A 12,848-nucleotide genomic window follows, 5' to 3' on the forward strand; every position below is an offset into this window, starting at 1 on the left:
TGGGCAGAAGCCACTTGGTAGTCTGCGAGGCCACATAAAACCTTTCAGCTCTAATCTTCTGTTCTGGCTGCAATAAAATTTGGCAATTGCACTTCAGTCCCTAGAGGGCCCTAAAGGATAATGGTCCACATCACGAAACAGCTGCATGTACATATTTGACCTGATTTGATGAGACAGTCAGCTTCTATTTGGAGAAATCACAGAAGGCAGCACAGAAGCTATAGGGCCTTCTTCTGGCCAGAAGTAAAAAGTAAATGCTTTGACAGAAAATGCTTTCTCTGACATTCGTCTGTTTGAAATTCATGTGTATGTGACCAAAACCTATATTAAGAACCAACCCCCAGCCACTAAAACATGTCTAGAGGTCTCCCAGATGACATTTACTAGATATGTACTCATGGTCAGTATTTCGTACGAAAAAGTTTTGCATCAGCAGTTTTAACATTTCCAGCTAATCACTGTTTTCAAAGTGTTCAGTTATTTTTAGAGATAGTCTTCAAATTTAATCCCTATTTTTAGAGGAAAACTAACAATTTTTTGTTTCTTGTTTGCTCTTTTCCTTGTTTGATTTTTTTTTAATAAATAATTTTTAAAAATTACTTCAGGACATTAGAAGTAACAACAGAAGATGGTTAACTGTGCTGCCATACAGGAACAGAAAAGACTGAAATTACATGAAGGTATTATTTACATAATATATATTTCTACATGCACCAATGCCCCAATCACCCATCCCTGTTTTTAGGCACAGCTTGCTTTTTCGCTTGTACAATTTTAAGGAACAGTCCACATTCCTACTGTCATTCCTACTGTCAGTTGCTAACACTGCTGTAGAGGAATCAGACTAATGCATTTCCTATGCTGCTGTGCCTCAGAAGACATATTTTTGATTGTTAAGTCTCAGGAATGAAAAAAAAAATGAAAAATCACAATTATGCCTATAAGTCTTTATTTCCAAACAGAAACTGCAAAAATATTCTATTACAGAACAGGTAACAAGTGCAGAATTCTAAATATGCGTTATAACAGTGAAACAATTGCCTCCTTGACAAAAAATCATTAGGCACTTAAAACATGAAAACAAAGTACAAATTAAATCAGCCGTAACAGATAACTCAACAATACAAATTCATCTTGGTATTCTGTAATAACAGCACACACACGGTTGAGGGGCTTTCCGTGCCTCCTCCTAAATCCTGCGCAGAGACACTTCCATGTCACGCTGCACACATTCTACTCAGACAATATCAAGCTCACATCTGAAAACATAAATAAGTTCAGCCTTGAAAGAATTTGAGAGAACCTTTTTGGAAACAACAGTAGCAGAGCCTACACCAGCAGCTTCACGCAGAGCTTGGCACGTGTGGAGGAGCACGATTCTACCAGCTCCAAGGGGGGATAAGCTCTGCTTGGACAACTGCATTGAAAAGAATGGCACCTAAATGAATGCGAACAGCACACGTCTTCAGCGATAATGAAAACTCCGGGCAAAAGCTACCATAGAAACTTTATGACATGACATCCTGACACATGGAAGAGCCTCTGAAAAGAAAAATCATGTATTTGTCATCCCTTAGGAGCAGCCCTGTGTAGAAACTCTCCATTCACCTGTCTTCTCACTTGTAGTTCTTGAGATAAATCAGCAGCAGAGGTGGCCTCTTAGACCCACCTTAGAAAGGTAAATCTCAGCAGTGAGTGTCCAAACACCTCATGAAAATAACCTTCTAGAAATCAGTCTGATTACACCCTTAAAAATGATTTTGCTTTGTACCACTGGTTTTTTAGGTGATATGATGTAACTTCCCCCACAGTTTACTCTGGTAGCATAAAATAAATTAACATTTTAAATAATTTTAATTAGATACTCAAAGAAAATAATCTTAAGAATATTAACATAAAGAATACATATGAAGCTACTATATAAAATGTGCACACAAAAAATGCAGAAATTTCAGCTATTATAATTCAATTTCACAAGAATTTAAGAATGGGTTTGTACCACAAGCACTAACAACAAACACATCAAGAATGAGGTGTTTTCAGGGAATCACCCGACAGCTGAGCCAAGAGCTGAGAAGCCTAGCAGGCTGCTGAGCTACAGACTTGCAGTGAAGAATCTCTTCTTGCCAGGGACTAAAGTGAAGAGTGAGGAATTTAAAACCAGCAATCCTGTCGTAGACTACACTACCCTGTCACAACTATTAGCATGATTCATTCTGATGGCCTCTTGCCATGATACCACGAATTCACGGTGTGATCACTAAATACTTCCATCATGCAATTGTCGGACTTCTCTCCCTCACTGGAGAAAAGCGGGGTGAAAAAAAGACAAGACACGACAGCACCAGGCACAGCAACGAACACCAATGTGGCGCGCTGTATTGCTGAAGCTACATCAGGATTTAGCAAAAGACCGATTTGACTGTTTATTTGATGGCAATGCAAGGATGCCACTCCTCATATTTAACCTCCGGGGCTAAGAAAAGATTCCAGTAGTTCTGGTACTCGCAATAAAGAAGCACAGGCGGACTGTTTTCATCCTTAAGCCAGTATCTGCCAACACTTGCCACCGATGGGCAGTCATTGCTCACATACGGAGGGGTGTGAGCTCAGTAAATTACCACGCATCACAATATTAAGTTTAGTTACTGTGTGGAGCTCCTCGGTGTACGGCAAACCCAAGCTGATGTACTCCCATCGGGTTAAGCTCTTGTCACACTGCCTGAATTTACTTGACACCGAGAGCGTACTGACAGGCTGCTACCCCAGCTGGACCAGCACATGGCAACCCAGTAACCTGGGGTCATTCCCTTCAGGAGCCGGCATTCCCGGAATGGGATTCTGAAACGTGACTTTATGAAAGGAGACTGCTAAATAACAGCAATAGTTTCCTTGTTTATTGGCATGCTGCAGATCGTTTCATGCTCTACTTGACCATTATGATAATTTAGAGCCAATTAAGAAATACTTTATGAAAATCTGGAACAAAGCTTAATAAATATAAATCAGCCCACTTGTTGCACTCTGTAGCTGAAAGCCCCAAATGACTTCTCCAGAGTACCCTGAGAGATCAGCAGCCTTTGAAACCTGGCTGTCCAGAAATTCAGAGAAGGATGACGATCCTGCCTAAAATGACAGCATTCAAAATCAAGAGAGACAGGATTTATATGGTAAATACACATCCCTCTGTTACCGTTCTTGGCTAGCAGACCCGGAGATGAAAGAGATCAGCTGTTGAAGTACCACAAGGTGAGGGATAACCTGGCTGCGAATATTTCAGACTAAGATATATTTAACTAACAAGCGCATGTGTAAGAAGTCTACTGCTTCAGAGTGTGCAAGAAGTGGCCATCAGCTGTTTGAAAAGAAGCTGCTTCAGAACAACCACTTCACAAAATATTCCTTGGGTTGATCTCATGCAGACTCCTGCAGACAAGTGGACCTGTGCTTTGTGGACCCAAGAGTCCCTGCAGGAGCTACTGCACGGATGGATGTTCAGGATCTCACTCCACAGATTTGTCACATGAGAGCGAGGGACAGGACAGAGAAAGATCTCCAGGTCAAACGTTTTTTAAACCCAGACTGCTGTGTCAGGCCGCAGCTCCACCACAGAGTCTCTGCAGGGTTAAGGTCTAAGTGATCAATTAACCCAGACCAATTAACTAATCCAGATACCCGCACTGGATAAAATCAAATAATACATAACAACAGGATTATTTTTTTCTGGGAGCTTGGGGAGCCCACAGAAGGTGCTAAGTCACCCAGATCATTTAGGCATTTTTCCTGAATCGCAAAGGACAGAGAATCTCATCTTGACTTGGGCATGGCAGTACAGTCAGCCACCTCACTACTCTACAAAGGAAAGAGAATCAAAGTGGGATTAACTGGTCTCAAAACTGCCAGACCTTGCACAGCTCTGTTGCCTGCCAATGCTGTGTGAGATGCTGGGATTAGCAGAGACTGAACACATCGGTGTGCTGAATAACAAGCAAGTTTACTATCAGTGAACTGAGAAATAGTATTTACAGGCAAAGATTTTTTTACGGTTATCATTTCAGAATCTGCAGATGGTGGACAGCTTGTTAAATAGACTGCAATGGGAAAAAGAGAAGGGGCAGCAACAATCCACCAGTGTAGGCACCTAGAGTCCCGAGGCACCTTCAGTCACCGCAGGGAGAGACAGGCTCCTGCAGGAGCTCATCGCTCCCTTCGGATCGCGGAGGGCCTCGGAGACGTTACCTTCCCAACGTGGCTGAGGTTCCAGGGGACCACTGGGCCTGTCCAACTGCCCTCAGATAACAAGCGGCCCCCGCTGCATCCCTGCAGTCCCACCTGCACGGTCTCACCCCCTCCTCTGAAACTCCCCTGGCTCTGTTGGCATGAACCAATTTTCTCTTTTTGTTGCCATGTCAGGTTTTTGCCAGCTCAATGTGCCAGAACAGCTCAGTGCAGGATCAGACAGGAGCCAGAGATGGCACGAAGGAAGGGGTGGAGCGCAAGAACAAGGACTGGACTGCGTAGCCAGCCATTACAGCTTCGGTCACCATGGAGCCACAGTCCGAATTTAGCACCTCCACTTAGGCAATGTGAATATCCCACCATGCTGCCTTCCCCAGATGTAATCCAAGCCATTTTAAGTATGTATTACTATGCTGCAAGCGTAGCAGCATTTGATTCACAGCCATACAGACTCCCTAACAGACACTAAACAGGACTACACAATGCCCCACAGGGGGAAATTACCAACTCGAGGCAGCACTGGATGCTAAAGGAAGATGCAAAATTAAAGATTCAGAGGAGAAAAAGGAATGAAAGCAGCCAACTAGGCTTTAATCTAACGATGCTGTGAAGCAGTCATGTGCAAGGACACTGTCAGCCTCTGCAAAGGTACAGGGGAACTATTAGTATGTTGTCAGTGTTTCTATCTTTAGAAAACTATTTAATCTCAATATTCACTCCACGGCATGTGACAGCACTGGAGGCCCACAAACCCTAAAAATGACTATTCCTCATGTGAAATAGATGGAACTGAAAGGCCCTTTCTAACCTTTGGTCAAGAATCCTTAATCAAAACTGCACTTGGCTCAGTCTTGTCGAAGTGTTATAAACATTCCCAGCTGGGTACAAAATCCATTTATTCATCATGAACCTGGCACAGACATAAAATAAATGAGAAATCACAGATGTAAAATAGAAGAGAAATAATTTATTTGGCTACCTGAGAAAACATCCTTTTCCACAGTAAGTGTACTTCAGCAAGTCTTTCTAACTGTACCCTGTTACACGGAAATGCCGCTATTAATTTGCCCAGCCTGTGCACAAATTAACACGACCTAGCCACCAAGCACACAGCAGCAGTAGCTATAATAGAGCCACACACAAGGTCTGCACTCCTGTGGAGTGAAGCAGATGCAACTAACGTAATAACTGCATGTCTGGAGCAAGGCCTGAGAAAGCTACACTAAAAATAGGTTCTTAACCTAATGTCTAATAAGGCATATTTTTAGTCTATGAGGAGTTAAAAGTACTTGTAAGAAAGGGCAGGAAAGGTTAACAATTCCTCCACGCGTTCCTTGTCAGTCCTGTGCTCCACACAAATCACTGAGAGTTTGGAGAGCACAGAGGATCAGATCTTCAGGGTCAACGGCAAGCTTAAACTTCGCTGAAACAGCGCTAAAAAGTCAAAGTGTCTGTCCATGTCACAGAGCTTTCCATCTGCTCTCATTTGTGAGTACTACATCACACTCATTCTGTTCAGAGCTCCTCCTGTCAAGGAAACTAGAATATGTTTCTTGTCTTTTGGCTAAACCTCTCTTAAAAGGTATTCCAATAACCTTTCCAGTTACTAATACATGTGTGTTATAAATAACACAGCTGCACAGAAATAGTCCAGACACATAGTAACTTCAGCTCTTCATGGTGTGTCATGGTACGCTCTATACATTTATTCACTGGGATAATGCAATATGGTGCTAATTAACAAACACTTTTGAAAAAGTTGCTTCTCCACTGCAAATAAATTTCATTTTCTCCCCTTCATGTCTTCTATTTACACACAATCAGGTTTTGCCACTTTACTCACGCTGTGCAGTTCACTGAACTTAATTTGAGCAATGAATGATACCCTTTGCATCACCTCTACATACACACACAGCACTTGCAATTGTTGCAGATACAATGCAAGATCCTCTCAATCTCTAAAAGATGTATGAATTTTTCCAAGTCAAACCACGTAGCTGCAACACAGCCAAGATCATCTCATTGCACCACCCTAGACTGGAATAAGTTACAGTCCTTGCCTAAACACAGGTGTGGCTTTGTCTCTCTGGATGAAATATGGCGTGGTTCTCCTCAACCTAGGCTGTTTGTATCACCCAAAAGACAACAAGCACATCACTTTGCACAGCTTCCAGCTACAAACACTCAGGGACAATCTATGTGAGTGATCTACAGCATCAGAGGAGCTCTTTTGGGAGCAGATTTGTCTCTGATCTATAACTAGGGGTCCTGCAGTAGGCAATCATCCATAACACTCCTAACGTGGATGCAGGGTCTTGCAGCAGCCAGCTCTCTGCACATGAGCAGCAGGTGCTTGCAGCCAGGAACTGGCACAAATTTCACTGCTGGTGAAGACAAAATGTGGATGTGTGGTGCTGGAACCATAACAGATCACAGTAATTCAAACCCTTGTGCTCACCTCTTTCAGTCACCAGCTGGTAACACAGATGTACCCATCGACTCAGCTCTGATGTCTCTGTTTCTGTTAAACGCCCTACTAATATGCAGAGGTCCAGTCGTGTACTAGCAGCGTCAGTCAATGCCCTAAAGCACTATCTGTTTTTTAAAAACCTTATTTTGTAAAAATTTACTATATTGCTGATATATGCAGCAAGGATTTATGGACACTTCTGCTTGGGTAGAAGTAGTATTGGATTCTGATACTGTTATCTTGGAAATGGGTCAAGATGCTGAATGAGTCTCAACTAACAGACCTGGAACCATAAAGACTGAGTGTAACACTTTCAGGACTATTTATGTGATTATAAAACTGCTGCAAGGTAAGCTTGCAAGTATTACAACAACATAGAAATGCTTTTCTAAAGTATCAGTTTAAAAGGTTTTTTTAACCTTATTTTGTAAGATTCAATTCATTTAGGTAGGAATTTTTTTGCAGATATAATCCTCAATGGGTAGAACACTGAATGCTCTTTAAATCAGTTGATTGGGGATTTAATGTTACAGTGACAAAAGGAGTTTTAGTAAACAAAATAACCGATAGTATCTGACCGTAAAAGAAGGGGAAGAAGGACACTCTATCTTTGAACCGATCGTTCAAGAGACTCTCAAAAAAGCCACTGAAACTCTTAACAGAAAATGGTTATTACAGACTTTTTTTGTTTGTTTGTTTGTTTTGTTATTTTTTTTCTCCCTGCAGTAAGACATATAAGCAATAACATACAAGCAGCCATAGCTAGAGAACAACTGCTTGTCATAGCTCCTGTAAATGTTCATGTGATTCTTTCCATTGGGCTGATATTTCACTTTCTCTTGTCAGGGGATGTTGCTCCACAGGTATTCCTGGACCATATGGAAATCTGAAGCACAAGAATTGCATGGGTTTAAATTAAGTGACTCTAGGTTCTTTTCTAACATGTCCTGGTATAGGAGAAAATCTTGAGGCTGATTGTGAGAGGAACATTCTAATAACGCTTAGTGCAGTTTTCTTGTCTGTAGTCACATATTGATAGCAGCTATGCTAGGTGAAAAATAAACAGAAGAAATGACAGGTTTGGTACAGATCATTTTTCTAACGAATGGTCCATCTCATATGTCAGCTGAGAGAGAGATCTGGGATTGCAGGAATGTGTGCAAAGTCATGCCCTGCCAGGACTCTGGGGATTGCAGCATGGAATCTAGTTTACTGTCCTCATTTGGAGCTGAACTGGACCTTAGACAGGAACACAAGCAAGAAGGGGGTTTAAAAACAATCATACAGCTCTGGTCCTTCAAATACTTGTTCACAAAACTAACCTCATTCACATGAGTGATCCCATTAAATCCACAGCATGATCTATTGCCCACAAAATGAAGGCCCATAAACGACTTGACTCATCTCGAACCTGAGGGATTTTTTTCATCTGTGCACCCTCGGACAAACTAAGAATGACAAGGCTCTGAACTAATTACTCCTCTGTAGCTATTCTGATCACCTTTCTCATGTAGACAAATGCTAGTGTTCACAGGATCAGGTTCTTAACTGAAAATGCTCACTGCCAACTCATGTGGCTACCATACAGAGACCATTGCCTATATGACATGATAGTGGCAAAACCAGAGATCTTATGTCAAAATGTTTTAATGATACTTTAAAAAGGCAAAACATGATGAGCGTCACATATTGCCACCATCCTGAGATTGTGCTTTGCTACAATTAAACCAATAGTCAGGAGTTTCAGAATTTCCGAAATAAATGCGATTTTGTATTTAAGAAAACGATTACTCAAAATTCGGAAATGTAGCAGTCATTGTGTGAAAAATCACTTCCTTTTCTCCCCAAGTGTAAAATATTTCTCTATTGTAATAATGCAGTTTAATGCTCACAAAACCACATCAGACCAAATCCAACACCGAACTGCTGAGATATACACAAATTGTCTCCTTAGGATCACCACCCTGGAATTAAAACAATAAAATATGTTATTGATATTTCTTATACAGTAGGAAAACTGCTTATTACATTCAAAATAAGCCCGTAGCTTAGCCCTCTGCGTATGCATTTCACCTTCTGCATCTGCTTTTTCAGCCTGATTTTGGACTGGGAGTCTATGACATTTATTACACAGTATCACAGGCTCACAAAATTCTCCTGGGTAATATGGGCTGCTAGCGCTGGATCTAGCTCGAGCATCTGTTCCATGCAAAGGAGGACTCCTTCACTTGAATGCCCCAAGAACTGCTCACACTTACCCCACTCTTTCCAGGCTTCCTAAGCTGACCAAAGATGGGTCTAACCAGTATCTTCATGGGACATATCCACTGCTAAGGTGAATATGAGTATGTTCTAAATTATATTATCTTAATCATATTTTGAAATAGCTAGAGATTGAAATTAATTTGTTTCTTTAACAGGCTAGTTCTGCTGCGGAAAACCAAAACCAGACGTAACCCTCCTAAATGTATAAATACTGTTTCATTTGATTTGAAATCTAACATAAATTCTAATTTGATTTAACTATGTTTTTCTATTCTGGAGGGTTTTACCTAAACCAGAAGCAACTTACCTCCACCTGTTTCACTACTGACATTAGTGTTAGAATTAGTGTTGGAATACACGAGCAAAGTGTGCACTTAAAATCTATACTGCGTGGGTACTAAAGCAGAAGACCTTTCTTTCAACACTGTATGCATCTAACAATTTAATGCTGGATTATATTTGTCCATGTCATGGATAGGCTGAAATTAAGCTGCCTGACAGGAATCCAGAGGTGTCCTTACTTTCAAAATGTGGTATCCTTTTTCTTGAGGTAACTAAAAGCGAATTGTGGGGCAGTTATTTCTGTAGCTATACTGAGACACCACTAGCATAAAAGAATTCCATCAGAATTTAAGCTCATGTTGGTATCCTACTGTTATAAATAGGTTATTTGTAACAATTATACTTATAAATAGGTTATTTGTAACAATTATAAATAGGTTATTTATAACAGTATTTATAACTTATTTTGATTGACAGCAACTTTCAATATTTAAAAAAAGATCGCACGCTGACAGAGTTTGGAACAAAATGATTCTGTTTGATGGTAACAACTGAGCAAGCAAGCAGGCAGCCCCCTGCTTTACAGGACGCTGCCCTGCTACATCCACCTTGAGCGGAGGGCTGCACTGCTGCTCTCTCTGTCAGAAACAGATGGCTTTTAATCATCTGGTTGCAATCAAAAAGACCAGACCCAATTTTTACTTTCCAAGTAAGACACACTCAGTCGAAGGTTCAGCAGTTCTTACTCTCTGACCACCAGCACACCTCTGCTCAACCTCTCCTCCTTCAGTCCTTCTGCTCGGATGATCGAGCAGGCTCAGGGAGTCTCACTTTCCTTCTTACTTTCTATGCTTTTTTCTGCTGACTGACTTCTGTGAGCTGCTGCTTAATGCTACTGTGTTGTATGTCAAAGGAACACATACTCATCTTCCCTGCTGTCTCTTTCTAGCAAGCGGAAAACCTGACGGATTCTTGGTCAGACTAAATTTGCATTTTAACCAGGCTTCTGGGCAATCAAATTTTTGCCAGTCTGATTAATTTATCATCTGACTTTTTTCTAATCAGGTTTTTCTGTCTATTTTCAAATACGAATCAGGCCATTTCCCCTCCTTGAACCTATATTTACTTCAAGATAATGACATGCCGTTCGACCTTATCAGGTTAAACCAATGAACAAACAAGACCTCCTTCAGCTGCAGGGCCAAGCAAAAATGATTTTGTAATTGAATACAAAATAATAAAGATCATTATTTTAATTACATTTCAAGTTTTCGCCGATGTCTCATTTTCTATTTTACCGTCTGTGATAGGTATGCATCTTCTTTAACGAAGGCATGTGCATCTCTGTTGAGCATAATCATAAATCTGCAGGAGCGGGTATTAAGGCAGATGGAGTTCCCACACTGTCCAGCAACAGCTCTACAGGGCTCTCATACCTGACAATTCCCTCTACCCAATAAGCAAAGTTCACCTTTACAACGGCAGGAATGGTTTTTAGGAGCAATACTGCCAAAATGATTCATTGGGATGCGGTTACGCTCTCCATATTATTTCAGAACCTGCTACCTGCTTAACATATAGGTGTTTGGAGCAGAGTAGCCTCCTTCACTTATTATTTACAGCAGCAAACTTCTGTGTCCCAGTAATGTGTGAGGCAGGTTCTGCCTGAGACTTCTGCGGGCAGCCAGTGGTGTAAGGAACCTTCCACTACCCACTAACAGGCAAAAGCGAGGAGCAGGGAGAAGAACATAGAAGCGAAATTGAAAAGAGGAAGGAGATTGTTCAATTTTTAGAAAAGGTCATCTTCAGTGAAATATAGTCATTATAGAATTTCAATTAACTCTAATAGTTGATAATAGTAGCAGAATGGCAGCTCATACTGAAAGCATTTAATGTCTTTGGTTTTAAAGGGCTAACTTTTCGGTTTGCAAATATAAGTGATTAACATAGTGGCTAAAAATCTTCAGGCAGCACAACTTATCCTGCTGGTTGTTTTTTTCTTTACAGCTTATTTCGCAGATTTGGCCACAGAAGTCAGTCTGTCAAGCACGGACAGCATTTAATTAACCCATACAGATGCTTAAACTTCTTTGTGGCTTCTATCTGCTTCTCTCTAGATCAAATATTCATAAAGAGCTGTCTTTCATTTTCTTAGCTGGTGTAGTTACTACAATGAAAATCACACGGTGTGTCTCCAGCGATTTACATTATAGGAAGAATAAATACAATGGAAACTGCAGTGTATAAACAGCTTAGCCACTAAGAAAATACATTATGTATTTCTTAACCTTTCCAATACACTGCAACTTTTTACAAGCAAAAAAGCATACCTTACTCACATGAAACTGCATACACATACACCTCCTCCTAGGTAATCTCTTGCCACTCACTAGGGGAATGGATTCAATAGATGGCTTCTAGGTCCCTTCTCACATGTTCTATATTACTCTAATAACATATGAAAGCAGTTTATTTTTCTATTTCTTCACATAAACCAAAACTGAATTAAATTCTACTTTCCTGGTACTAGCAATCTGCTAGTTTAAAATTTAGCAGTCTCTGACAATGAACCAAGTGTGAATCTTTGATAGCATGTTTTCTAAATACCATCAAAGGATATTTTCAAATACATTTCAGAACCTACCCAGAAGAAAAGCGCTTAGCTATAAACTTTAAATTTCTGACTTGAACAAGATTATGCTATTTTAATTTATTTAACTTGAGTAATACAGGCATGCGATTACTTCAGTCCAATTAAAGCATATTGTATACAATGGTAGTTCTACCGCACATTCCACTTACTGTTAAATTAACTTGAACCCCCTGGAAAAATGGAGTTCTGTGAAAGGCAAATCTGATGACAATATTGTGAGCTGGGGAATTTCTGAGTTAGCTTAAAAGATGAAGAAATATTTACACAAATAGGCCATATTTTGTCAACAGGGCAAATCAAGATTGAAAACGTGCAGACAAATCTTTTCAAAGCCATCTGTAATCTATACATGGTAAACTGGCTCAAGGTCAGAGGCCAGACTCTGTGCTGCATTTCTCTGAGGCAATACAGAGAAGGCAAGGGGGATGGGACACTTAGAAAGGACAGAAGTAAGGGAATGACACTTCATCCTATATTAGTAACTGCCAGATTCTGAGCTGCCGCAAGGTAAAATCCTCAGCAAGATCTGCTGTAGTGTATGGCAGCTTCCCCACTGCTGTCCACAAGCTGTTCCGCAGCCCAGGGCTGCAAGAGCATACTGATCTAAACTTATCTTTATCTAACGAGAAGGAACAAGGGTGCATACGCACGCTGCTCCTTCATGGGGCAATCTTAATCCTTACTTTCGCCTCTGTATACTTCTAGAAAGGCTTGCTAGGATTAGGTGTCTTCTCCTGTAGATCACAGTATGCAAATGCCTTTAATAAAGCAAGTCACAAAGGAGGCTGGTTCACGGGAATTGATACCAAAGCAAACGCAGGCTGGCAGAGACACGAATCTGAGGTAAGGAGACCCTACTGACTGAGTGTGAATTATGGTGATAGCGTGTATTTAGCTCTGCTCCCCATCTAAAGTTCACAACTCTGTGGTACTTTACTT

The 12,848-nt window shown here is 40.8% G+C and overlaps 1 protein-coding gene across 1 annotated transcript in view; it reads right to left on the bottom strand.

Moving 5' to 3' along the window:
- Positions 1 to 983: 983 nt before the first annotated feature.
- Positions 984 to 12,848, bottom strand: part of ST8SIA6 (ST8 alpha-N-acetyl-neuraminide alpha-2,8-sialyltransferase 6) — a 46,135-nt gene continuing 34,270 nt past the window's right edge. Inside the window, exon 9 of the mRNA XM_075419452.1 lies at positions 984 to 8,673. The gene's annotated coding sequence lies outside the window, so the exon portion shown is untranslated. The remainder of the gene's footprint in view (positions 8,674 to 12,848) is intronic.

The sequence above is a fragment of the Opisthocomus hoazin genome, chromosome 4 (genome assembly GCF_030867145.1).
Source record: "Opisthocomus hoazin isolate bOpiHoa1 chromosome 4, bOpiHoa1.hap1, whole genome shotgun sequence".
In the NCBI taxonomy this organism is placed as follows: domain Eukaryota; kingdom Metazoa; phylum Chordata; class Aves; order Opisthocomiformes; family Opisthocomidae; genus Opisthocomus; species Opisthocomus hoazin.